At 33.2% G+C, this 13,332-nt stretch overlaps 1 pseudogene; it reads right to left on the minus strand.

Annotated features, from left to right (window-relative positions):
* Window positions 1-451: 451 nt before the first annotated feature.
* LOC109674410 (activating signal cointegrator 1 complex subunit 1 pseudogene) lies at window positions 452-1,483 on the minus strand (annotated as a pseudogene).
* Window positions 1,484-13,332: the final 11,849 nt, after the last annotated feature.

Genomic DNA, 13,332 nt, shown 5'->3' on the forward strand with positions numbered 1-13,332 from the left:
CAGACTTTTAATTTATAGAAAATATAAAGAAAATAGTCATGTAATATTAAGCCTGCTAAACAATGAACATCATAGCTTTCTTTTTTTACTTTGGAAATTAATTTATTCAAGAATGATCTGTATAGTCCCACTGATACACAAATTCCTGAACACACACAGGAGCAGACTTAAAGAATGGAAACCAAGAATTGAGGTAAGAATAAGGAATGAAGGAATGAGGCAGGAGAGGAAAGGGAGAGCAAGAGGTAGGAGAGAGCAGGAGCATCCCTGCACTGCATCAGGTGGGCGGGCACAGCCAATCTGGGAGCATCCCTCCCCTGCTGGTCTGCAAGGAGTGAGCTACTTCTGCCGCTAAAAAGCTTTCAGGGGACAGTGCATAGTCCTGCTGATGCCATCACCTTTTTTTTGCTGCTGCCCTTGTGAGGACTTTCAATTTTCATGTCAAGAGATGTCAATTTGTCCAAAGGAGACAGTTTCCAAAGCTGCTTACTGTGAATCAATGAGAGATGAGAATGGAATTGAGCTTTAGGGAAGCAAAGTAGAAGTTCTCATACAACTTTAAAATGTTTCAGCCATCAAATGATACTCTTTCCTTGAAGATATATTTGCCATTTGTTGTGTAGAGATTGTATCTGCCTTCAGTATTGGGGTCTTTCTTGGATTGTGTATTCATGAGGGTTGCATGCAGTTTCACACTAATTTCAGTCCAATTGCCTAAAAGTATTTCAGCGCTCCATCAACTAAATACTGCAGCTGTTCAAACCATCTTTCATGTGCAGACTTTGACATAAGAACCATACCAAGATCATCATTAATGCACTCTATTCCTGACATATCTAATGCCATCGGAAATGTCATTAATAAATTCCTCTTTACAGCCCTGTTGCTTCTCAAATGTCTGCTGGATATCTGATTCACTCAGAAATATCAACATCACATTAGTTCAATGAAGCTTTTTGGGATTTTGGAGAATGGAGCTGTCAACCCCATGATCCACAGAGTACTTCTCCAATCCTTCCTCCTGTAACTTCTGGAGTCCTTCCTGATTCTGACCTTCATTGAAAAAAATGGCAAGCAAATAAGTGAAGGACTATTTTCTTCTAAAAGTATCTGAAAGAACATCAGTCCAAGTTCAGGCTGACATTACACCATTTTTATGCTTTCCGGTAATCACAATTTCTCCATCTTGTCCAAGTTTAAGGAATGCTAGTAGAAATTTTGGTCTCCACTTCTATTTTCTTCTTAGTGCCTCCTCTCATTCCACCTATATGCTTGTAGACCAAACTGGGGCACTCACAATGGACCAGAGCCAATGAGGAGTCCTACTCACCTCATAGGCATCACAGTGCTCATCAGAGTACCTCATGGAATCTTGAAAGAAGTTGGTAAGTCTTGTCTGGGGTAGGATTCTTCCTGTAATTCCATCCATCAATTGTTATAAACTTGGGCACAGAACTTCCATGATACTTTCCCCCCAAAATATTCTGACATATTTCTTTCCTGTACAGTCCCGGGCTGTGACCACTCAGAAGGAAGGGAATAGAAATTTCACCCTGCTTCATGGAGCTTTGGAGAGAAGGAAGAAAACAGCATATTTCTTCAATATTATGGGGATTAGCTGAATCCCTGGATCATAAAAGCAACAAAAGAAATGAGTAAGCCAAAGTAAGTGAAGAGAAAAGGACTCCAATATTGCAGGAAAAAAAAAACCAAGGTATCGTGAGGATGATACCTTTCTTTTAAATAAATTTATCAGTATGTATGCATAGCAATATTTTTACTTATTTTTTGCTTTTTGGAATTTATAGCTTTTTTATTGTTGTTCTGGGTGTGGGTAAATTGTGGCATTTACGGAAGTTCTTACAATATGTCAAATATATCATACTTGAATTCACCCCTTCTCCCATTCTCTTTTATCCTCTCCTTCTCCCATTCCTGGAGTAGTTTCAACAGTTATCATTTTTCCACTTACATACATGTGCACACAGTATTTGTACTGTATTTACCCTCCCACCCCCATTCTACATCTCTTCCCCCTCCTACTATTTCTTACCCACCCCCCCGACAGGACCTGTTCAACCCTCCTGTTGTTCTCCACTTTTATAAAAGAAAAAACATGATATTTTTGTTTGTTTAGGATAGCTACACAGGGAATTTCTTTGTGACATATCCTTGCATATATGTATTATAACCTAAGTTGGGTCATCTCCTCTATTTTTCTACCTTAGTCCCCTTCTTATGGTGATTTCAGTAAGTTTAAAAAATTCTATAGTCATTCTTATATAGAGAGTACATCAACCATATTTACTTCTTAATTTCCTTCTTTTACCCTCCCTCTCCTTAGTTTGACCTGTTTTTTCATAATATTGCTGTATTTGTATTAGGTCTATATCCCACATATAGGAAAACATTCAAATTTGGCCTTCTGAACCTGGCTAACATCACCTCAGATGATGTTCTCCAATTCTATCCATTTACCGCAAACAACAAAATTTCATTCTTATTTGTGGTTGAATAAAATTCCACTGTATATATAAACCATATGTTCTTAATCCATTCATCACAGAATAGGAGAAAATCTTTACCAGCTATAGATCAGACAAAGGATTAATAACCAGAATGTACAAAGAGCTCAAAAAACTAAACTCCCCCAAAATCAATGACCCAATGAAGAAATGGGAAAATGAACGCAACAGAGGTTTTTCTTCCTTCTCTTTTTTGAAAATTTAAAAGGTGTTTTTGTTTTTTTGACAGTTTGGGAGATGGTCAATGACTGATTAGACATAATGAACAGAGCTTTTTCAAAGGAAGAAATCCAAATGGCCAAACAACACATGAAGAAATGTTCAACATCCCTGGCCATAAAGGAAATACAAATCAAAAGCACATTAAGATTCCACCTCACTCCTGTAAGAATGGTTATCAAGAACACAAACAACAGCAACAAAGATGTTGGGAAAAAGGAAACCTCATACACTGCTGTTGAGAGTGTAAATTATTACTACAAGCACTATGGAAAACAGTATGGAGGCTCCTTAAAAAACTAAAAATAGAACTACCATATGATCCAGCAATACCACTCTTAGGGTTATACTGGAAGGAATGTAAGTCAAGTTATAATAAAGGCAACTGCACACCCAAGTTTATTGTAGCTATTATTCACAATAGCTAAGCTATGGAAACAGCCAAGATGCCCCACAGAAATATTTTTTGTACTTAGGTTTGAAGTTTTTTTCAGTATTTGTAATATTGTTTCCTAAGTATATGCCATTTTGATACAATAGTTAATAATATTATTTACTTATTTTTTCTTTCATCTTTAGTCATAGTTGGCATATGGTAGTGTAAGTGATTTTTATCTATGACCTCACAGTCTATGAATTAATCAAGTGGGCTTGTTAGCAGTTGTTTATATATTACATAGGATTTTTTTATTCATAATCAAGTTAACCATGGATAATGATTTTATCTTTCACTTATCCCTTTCAGATCTTTATGCTTTTTGTTTCTTCTTGTTTTTATTTTTAGGTGAGGAAGGGCACTGGGATTTTGAATTCAGGGTTGCTGCTTAGTCAGATGCTCTACCACTTGAGCTGTACCCACAGAAGGTTTTGTTTTGGCTATTTTTTTAATAGACTCTAACATTTTTGTCTGGCCTGACCTGGATTGCACCTCTCACATATCTGGGATGACAGGCTCATGCCACACATCAAGCTTTTTAAAATAATTCCATTGGCATATAATAGGTATACACGAAGATATATTATGATATTTACAAATATGCTTACAATATATTTTAGTTGGCTTTACTTCCTCCATCTTTCTCCTCTTCCCCTCTCCCTCCTTCTTTGAACAATTTCAACAGGTTTCATTCTTCTATTTTCACATATGGATACAAAATACATCCACCATATACACCCCATTTCCCCTTCTTGTGCCCATCACCATCCCACTAGTATCCATTCCCAGAAAAGACTTATTTTTCCCTCCTGCCCTTCACTTTATTTTTATTAAATGTATATTGATAGTTCAAGGGGGGTTTGCCTTTGTAGTTCAGATCTGTATATATTGTACTTGCTTCAATTAAATTAACCTCGTCCCTCCATATTACTTACTCATTCTCTATCACCATGCTCCCTTAACATTCAACAGTGCATTATATTTTATTCATACAGAGATGGGTTGTTTTAATATTTTTTATTCTCTAACATTTTGTTTATATCTCCAACTTCCTAATGACTAGCTTTTTATTGGATGAGATGGGATCTAACTAATTTTTTGCCCAGGTTGGCCTGAATTAGTAACTGCCCAATCTCTGCTTCCCCAGGAGCTGGGATAACAGGCTTGAGCCAGTGTCAAGTACTGCTTTTTGACTCTTTTACTTGACATGCATTCCATGTTATCCATAGATGTACCTTCTTTTATATTTTACTTTATGCACTAAGTTTATATGTTTTCCCTCAGACCAAGAAATTTAATATGCCACTGCTTCTATCAAAAGAGTCTATGGAAACTTGTACCACATTTCTACCTGTAGCAATCTTACCCTCTTTCTTTGGGGGAAGTATTCAAGTATAATACTGGCTCCTCAAAAAAATTCTTGCCTGTGGATATTTATATTTACCAATCTATGATTTAACACCAAAAGCTACTTCTGAGACAATGAGATACATATAAATAAAAACATGTACATCTTAAAACAAATTGAATAGTAAGAGTTGATTGATTAAATTGGTCTTTCAACATTTTATAAAATACTTCAGAGCATAAATATGTTTATGATCTCAGTTACTATCAAAGAGAATCAGTGAGTAAAAGCATTTTTAAAAATTTTGTTTAGACTATTTTATACTTTATTGAGCATTGATAACAAATGCATTCATCTGCACTAGTCACATTATTTTATTTATAGGTTGTTTAATAAATTTGATTTGGAAATGCCATTTAATTAATATCATAATAAAACTTCTATTTGCTTAGAAATATGATTGTTTGACCAGAGCACTTAAACTTACCTCAGATTTTATTTTTCGGAAAGCAACATATTCAGCTTTAGAATAACATCCAAATATTATCATTGATTAATAAAAATAACTATGTAACCCTGCTGTGTTGAGAGTTCAGCAGAATAACCCTGAGTTTCAGTTCCAAGAATGAAAAACAGCTGGCATCAGCATAATGATCTCAAGATAAGATTATGAGCACTACACAAGTGTGAATAAAAATATTTGATGATAGTGAAAGCTTATAGTTTCAGGAAGAATGGGGAGTAGGCGACTATTAAATAAAGGAATTTAACTGAATAAAATTTATGTTTGGGGTTGACAGAGTGTTTCAAGTGCTAGAGTACCTTCCTAGCAAGCTCAAGACCCTGAGTTCAAACTCTAGTACCACTAAAAGAAGTTCACTTATATTTATGTGTTATTTCATTTGAAGCAATAAACCAATTCACATGGGGCAATGTGGATGGAACCTAATCAGAAAAACTTGTACTAGTTTCTGAAAAATTTGGAACTGCTAAGGAGAGAATCATAGAAGAGCATACATCATTCAGTGTACAATATCAATGCCAACAAATTTCATATTAAAGATAAAATAAGAAAACATGATAGATAAGTCAAAAGAGAAAAAATAGAGAACAGGAAGGAAATCCAAATTATCCCAGATACTTTAGAGCTCAGCAAATGACCTTCACACAGATATTCCTGGTCTTAAATTTGTCACGATAGGTGAAAAGACTGGGAATGTCAAATGGTAAATTGAAAATGTAATCAAATGTAAGTCAGAAAGCTAACATTATAATATTTAACACACCATTTTAACAACATATTATAAAAAAAGTAAATGCTGATAGATTTGAAGATATAACAAAAATCAGCCAATGAACACCAAAATTTGAAGAGATGCCCTATGCAATGTATCAAAAGGTATACCCAAGAAAAGGGGAAAGAATGGGCAAGAAGATTTTTAAAAAACAATGGCTAAAAATTCCTCAAATTTGATTGAAATGCTAAATGTAGATATGAAAAGCACAGCAAAAAATCAACCTGTATACATTCCATGAAACCAGACATATCTACTGTAACACAAAGATGAAAAAAAATTTTAGAAATAGAGAAAATCACATATTACATAAAAGTAACAAAAATATTTATTTATTGAAATAATTTTCAATCAAAAGATAGTAAAATAATACCTTAAAATATTTGAAAACATTACAAAAGTACTTTATACATCAAGGATAATCTATCTTCAAAAGTAAAAACAAAATAAACACAATTCTAGACAAAAACAGAGAAGAACTGGGCTGCAGATTTCTTACATGATAAAGGTTCAAGAAAGTTTTTCAGGCTTTTCACAGAAAAGACTCTAGATAAAGGGATAAAAAAATGATGGAGGGATTGAGTTCAACTATGATGTATTTCATATATCATAAGAACTTCTGTAAATGACACAATGTACCTCCAGCACAACAAAAAATTGAAAATAATGACAAACAAACAAACAAACAAAAATATATATATATACAAACTAGAGGGGGATGGGAGCACTGATTTGTGGAAAAGCATTATGTCGTTGAACAGTATAGATCATTCAGTATTACAGGGTTTTCAACATGTGTACATATAACACATGTTAGAAAAACAACACCAAGCACTGCTAAAGTTATCTAGGTTCCATCTCACACGATTCATATGAAGTGGTAACTATTACTTTTAGGTAGATAGTTATAACAGGCAGATTGCAATTCCTGGGCAACTACAAAAAGTAAATTAAAGAGGAATCACAATAAAGACAACAGGTAAATACATCTGTAAAAATAAATCACGATATTTTTCTCAAAAGTAGGCAGGAAATGTGAGATAAAGAAACATATAATAATTGCATGGAAAGAGATGGGAAAAATAGAAAATACATTTTAGAATGGTAGAGATAAATCCTATTATACCAACATTTAATTAAATATAAAAAAGTGTAAGCTACATAATTTAAAACAGATATTTTCAGAATGAATAAAAAAGCAAACTCAACCACTTATATAATAAGAACATGTTTAAATATAAGAACACATCTGATGTGAGTTAAAGCTTGAGTAAAGAGAGGGCTTAACTGATAATAATTAGAAGGCTATATGATGATACACGTATTAGAAAAAAAAAGATATGAGAGAAAAAGGACATATTATAAGTATAAAATTGTATGTTCATCCAGATAATAAACACTTATATGCAGAATTAGAAACCAAAGTAAAACTTGATGAAAGAAAAGGAAAAAGTTTAAAGTATAATTTGAATTTGTAAACATTTCTCTCAGCAATTAAAAACAAATGATTAAAAAAAATAAATGTGAGTGCCTATGTCATTGTAGCACTCCAATACAACTTGTGAGACCAGCATGTAAGTATGCCATGTTATATTTCCAAAAGTCAAACTTACATATTTTATATGATCTGGTCGCAGCAGAATTAAATCAGAAATAGATTAAATACAAGTACTTCATGTTCTCATTTATATGAAATCTAAAAGCATTGATCACATGGTTGTTGAGAATAGAATAGTAATTACAAGTTACTATTGAGACAGGGTGGATGGAGGAATGGGAAAAAGTTCATTATTGGGTACCGAGTTACAATTAAATAAGGCTAAGCAGCATTGGTGTTTTATGTCACTGTGGGATGTCTACAGAAAATAGTAGTGCACTATATATTTCAATTAAGCTAGAACAGAAGATTTTTGCAATTTATGCATCAGTTAAAAGTAAGTTCAGTTAAAAATAAAATGCCAATTGTAAAATATATACAACTAAAAGAAAGTCAAACTTCATTGCTCTGGAAAGGATACTATACTTGGTAAAATCACAGCCAAAGAAAAGAAAGAGAGAAATTATAAATTATCAATATCAGGAATAAAAAGGGCACATCTTTCCAGATCCTACAAAGAACAGAAAGAAAATAATGGAATATCATGAGAGCATTTTGACAACAGTGTAACAAGTATGATGAAATGCGTAAAATGTTTGAAAAACACAAGTTGTTAAATCTGACACAGATAAAATAGAAAATCTGCACAGCTGTACATGTTTTCAATCAATTTAATTCACTCTCAAATTACTTCCAAAAGGAAAGCTCTATTTTTCCCTAGCAAATTCTGTCAAATACTTATTGGTGAAACAAACTCCCACACAAACTCCCTTTTCATGAGGAGTAGGAATGAGCATCTGCCAGTCTCAATTAAAAGCCTAATTGTAGCCCTCATTCAAACAAGACAAGGTCACTTCAAGAAAAGAAAAGTACACTCAAACATCCCTTGTGAGCTCAGAGACTTATATTGTTGAGAAAAATATTAGTAAATCAAAGCAAGTTATATTTGTGTCACATTTGAAAATCAATAGGCGCATTGACCATAATAAAAAGGTAAGAGAAGAAATGTATTTTTAATCAATTCAGAAAGAGCATTTAACAGATTGCATGTTGGGGGGAAAAAACAAAACAATCCAATTAGCGGTAGAGGCGAAATCCCGTGGTGTGTAGAACACCATACTCTTCCTGTAATTCAAGAACAAACACAGAGTGTCTTCCGGTGAAATAAAACAGGATTGCCATTGGAAAGGAAATAGCAAAACTCTAACTATTCATAACTTCATTGTTTAGAGAACCAAAAGGAACATATGAATATCTTCTAGTGTTAATAAGGTTGACAACACACATGATATAAGGACAAGAATCAATCACATACTTTCTATACTAATATTATATATGCAAAAATTTTGTAAAAATCATTAAAATACACTTAGGAAAACTTCTCAATTGGTGGTGCTGGAAAACTAGGACACGCAATTAGAAAAACTGGCAGCAATGAGCCACAACACCTAACTCATATCATACCTAATAGTTTGAGGTAGATCATAGACTTACTGTAAAAGCTAGATATATTAAATTTCTAGAAGAAAGAGTTAAAAAGTTACTATGAAGGAGTAGGCAAATAAACATGAAAGAAAATTGCTAAGCTAAAACTTAAGAATAGTAAATATTTCTGCCATAAAAATGTATGTATTGCAACTGTGAAAGAGTTGAACCTATAAAACAAAATATAATACATGTGCCCTAGAAGGGTCAGAATGAAAATGACTGAGATCAAAACTTGGTTATGACACAACTTTGATTCTCCTTTATTATTAACAAGAAATTTCCTATAAAAGTAAATGTACAAATAAACTATTCAGCTAATAATATCCTAAGTATTTACCTGGGAGAAATCTATGTCTTCAAATAGACATCATGAAAATCACAACTTTACCTCTAACATTACAGTCTTCTTAAACTTACTACTACATAAATGTCTACCCAGACAGGATCCTATAGCTATTTGTGCTGTTTTCATCCAATAGAATACTGCTCAATAACAAAAATGAGAAAATTATTGGTACACAAAATGGAATGACTCATTCTAAAAGCTTTATGATGTGTGACACAGCAAAAAATGAAGAGAACATAATGTAAGTATCCAGCCAATGAATTTCTAGATTGTGTAAAAATATGTGAGGAAGAAAAGTTTTTAAAGAATTTTAAGATGTCTCCTCTGAGAAGTTTAAGTCGGACAGAAAATAAGTGAATTTTATTGGATAGTGGAAATATGCTATATCCGGTAGCAGTATGAGTTATTCAAAGATACTTGTGAAAGCTATGAAATATAGGTGGGAGATCTGTGTATTTTAGTGCAAATGTCCCTCTTAACAAAGACAAGATACTTATTAACATAGTCTCAAAAAATCTAAAAGTTATTATGAATAACAAATGGGAAAATAATAACTTGATTACAAATAGCATTGGTGGACACCATCATAAGCAAGGTGACTAAATGCTGAGACAAAACCACGTCATGCATCTCCTCATATGATAGGGTGCGCTGAGAAGAACCTACCATTGCTTACGTGCTTTCATTGCCAAAAATGCACAGCTTGATTCTAGTTACCATGGTACATGAAGGAAATCACAATTTAGTGGCATTGTGCATGCTATCTTCTATGTTTTCTTCAGGTTACAAAGTATATCGAAAGAGCTATGTCAGATTAAAACAGGCTAAGAAATCATGACAACAAAATCAATTACAGAGCATTTTCAACTTTTGTACATGAAGAGAAAAAATGAATTAGCAAAAGACTAAAAGGATTTCATCTTCCTTTACAGTTTTCCCATTTTTGTGCAACAGAATGTGTACTATTTTCATCCCCCAATACCCAAAAATCATAAAGGAAAAGAAGGAGCTAATAGAATTTGATCTAAAAGATTTAGAATTTAGAAGCCAGGTTTTGTAGCTTAACCTGATAATCCCAGCAGGAGGCAGAAATTGGAAGGACTACAGTTCAAGGCCAGCCCAGGCAAAAGTTAGTAAGACACCACTCAGGTCTCACAATCCAGGTATGGTAGGTAACTCATGCCTGTAATCCCAGCTATGGAGGGGACATAGATAGTAGAATAGTGGGCCCAGGCAAAAATGTGTGGCCCTATCTGAAACATAACTAAAAGCAGAAAGGGCTGGGGACATGGCTCAAGTGGTAGAGCTCCTCCCCAGCAAGTGCAAGGCCAAGGTTGAACCCTAGTAATGCCAGAGAGAAAGGGAGCACAAGATACCATAAACAACAAAGCAAATAGGACAGTATGTCAACAATTGGTTAATTTGGATAAAGATTATACCAGAACTTGTTGCTATGTTGCAATTTTTGGTAAGTGTGAAATCTTATGAAATTAACAAGTTATAAAATAAATATAGTCATTGTATTCAAGGAACTTAAATTCAGTAGGAGAAACATAAGAGAGAAATAAACAAATGAAAAAAGTGATGTAATTTTAGATGAGCATACTTGCCTTCAGAGAGAAGAAAATAAAGGTCTCCCAACTGAATAATACTGTTCTGAGCTCACATATTCTGTTTTAGGATAATTTGGTCTTTATACCTTAATACCAAATAGGTTGTGCTTGGTGTTCTATAAATTGTAATTGTGTGAAGTAAGACAAAATCTAATGTGCCCCTGTGTCTAGGAAATCACTAAGTCATTAAGTCAGAAAAGCATTGCAAAGTACCATTTTTCAAAAGAGTTATACTTTGTGTCTTAAGTGACTGTTCAGCATAGGAAACCACTCTATCCTACCTAATTTACCTCTTTGTAGATATAGCTATAAAAAGAATTGTTCCAGAAATCATGCATTCTACATAATAATTAAAATTGTGCAGAAATTTTGAAAAAGAATCAACTTGTCCAAAAAAGCTTCCATACTGAGAATATTTCCAAGTGGTATAGGATTCTACAGTACTTAAATGAGATCACCTTGTTTAATATTTCCCATTTACTTATTTAAAGAGTTAAAATAAAATGATCATAAAAGAATTGGGTAGTGGAAAACAAATTATCATTCTGTTTCATTTACCATCTGTGAGAAGTTAATTAAGAGAAATGGGAACTAAGACTTGGGGATGATTGTTCATAAATATTTCTAAAATAGATGTAAAAGCAAAGTTATAGAAATAATAGATGTGATGATATATAAAACTGGGATCTACTTAAATGAACATATATCAAATCAGTTTTATCTTTCCAACTTCACTTATACTAAAAATATCAATAAGTGCACCGAATAACTAAAAACAATATGAAAGTCAGAAATTAAATCCTATTAGGTTTTAAAAATCCTACTTTTTATAACATTACCACCCTTCCTCTAGTCAATGAACTACTATTGCCAGTATTTTTCCAACTTTGCTTACCTGCTAGAAAAAAAAGTGAAATGCATTACACAGTCTGGGAGTTGCTGTTTTGACTATATAACTAACTTTATTTTAGTAAGTCAAATGATACAGAATGGAAAACCATGACAATTTAACAGTTCTCACTATTTCTGAATTTTATTTTCTTTCTCTTATTATTTTTGAGTTTTGACAATGCAAATACATTCTCTTGTAGAAAAATTGGAAAGGGCTCCAAAGGAAAATGAAATTATTTTGGTATCATGGTTTTAGGTCATTTAGTGTTCCATGCATGAAAGCAAGAAGAATGATGCTATATGAAGCGAATATTGTCCTGCAATGAAGCCATTCAGATTTTTTAAAACATATAAAATAAATAAACCCTAACTAAACTACAGATATTCTAATAGCTACCTTTTGTAATTGTCTTTTATGTGTATATTGGTGGAATTCTTACAAAGATTCAGATACTTTGATCTAATGAATATAGGACTTAGAAATTGTGTTCGATAGACAAAAATAATGAAGATTCAGACAATAACTTAAGAACAAATCATTTTCCTTTGCAAAAATAATTAATTTTATTTTACTGTAAATTCCAAGCATTTCAATTTTACCTAAAAACCATTCTATACAAAGAATAATAAAAGAAAGTCTAGATTTTTAATTCAGTTAGACCTCAAAAGAAGAAGTTACACTACATTATCAGCATTTCTCAACTTCTAACTTGGTGATATTTTCTGTGTCCCATTGTTTAAATTAAAATTGAGGAATATGAACATTAAATGTCATATTTTTATTAATTGAAGAAGCTGTCTATTCAGAAATTTTAAATGTTTTTTAACAAGGTTTGTAATCTAAACAAAGTTTAACTTAGGCTTGGAAAAATAAAATCCTCCAATTTCTCACATACAAAATTTTTGTCATTACAATAACTGGAATTTGGATAAGCACTGTCATTTAAAGAAAAAGTTTTGTTAGTTTCAGGAAGAAAAATGACATGGGATCCGATCCTGACTAAGATAAATTCAATACTCTTGTGAACAGTTTGTCCATGTGGCCTTGTCTTAATGAGTAGTAAAGCAGGTGAGATTTGGCACGTCAGCTAGTCTTATCTTAGCTTTCTCTCACAGGGCTGTGACAGACATTCTATGGCCTGTGGGGGATTGTGCATACCTTGCAGTGGGTGATATCTGTCAATGTATCTTGTTCTTGTTCCCTGGCTTGACAGGAATTCTGCATCAAGGTTGAGGATGGGTGGGAACCCAGCCCATTTATGCCTGTCAGCTTCACTGACAGGCAGACACTGGAGCTGCCCTCTTTAGTGTCTTCTAGCTCAGCTTCTAGGCACACAAGAATGGGGTGTTTCCCTTGCTTTGTTCATTAGAACAAAGAAAAATCCATGACATAGAACTATGATGCATTTACTCTTCCTACTCCCCTCTGATTCATTGTTTGAACAGTCTATCCCTCCTTCTACTCCTGCTTAGATCAGTATGTATTCAGTATGGGAATTAACATTCCTGCTTTAAGAATACTAGCATTCCGGTATACACTGTGGATAAGCATGCCTATAGTTCTCACAAAATCA

This window comes from Castor canadensis, chromosome 2 (genome assembly GCF_047511655.1).
Source record: "Castor canadensis chromosome 2, mCasCan1.hap1v2, whole genome shotgun sequence".
Taxonomy (NCBI): domain Eukaryota; kingdom Metazoa; phylum Chordata; class Mammalia; order Rodentia; family Castoridae; genus Castor; species Castor canadensis.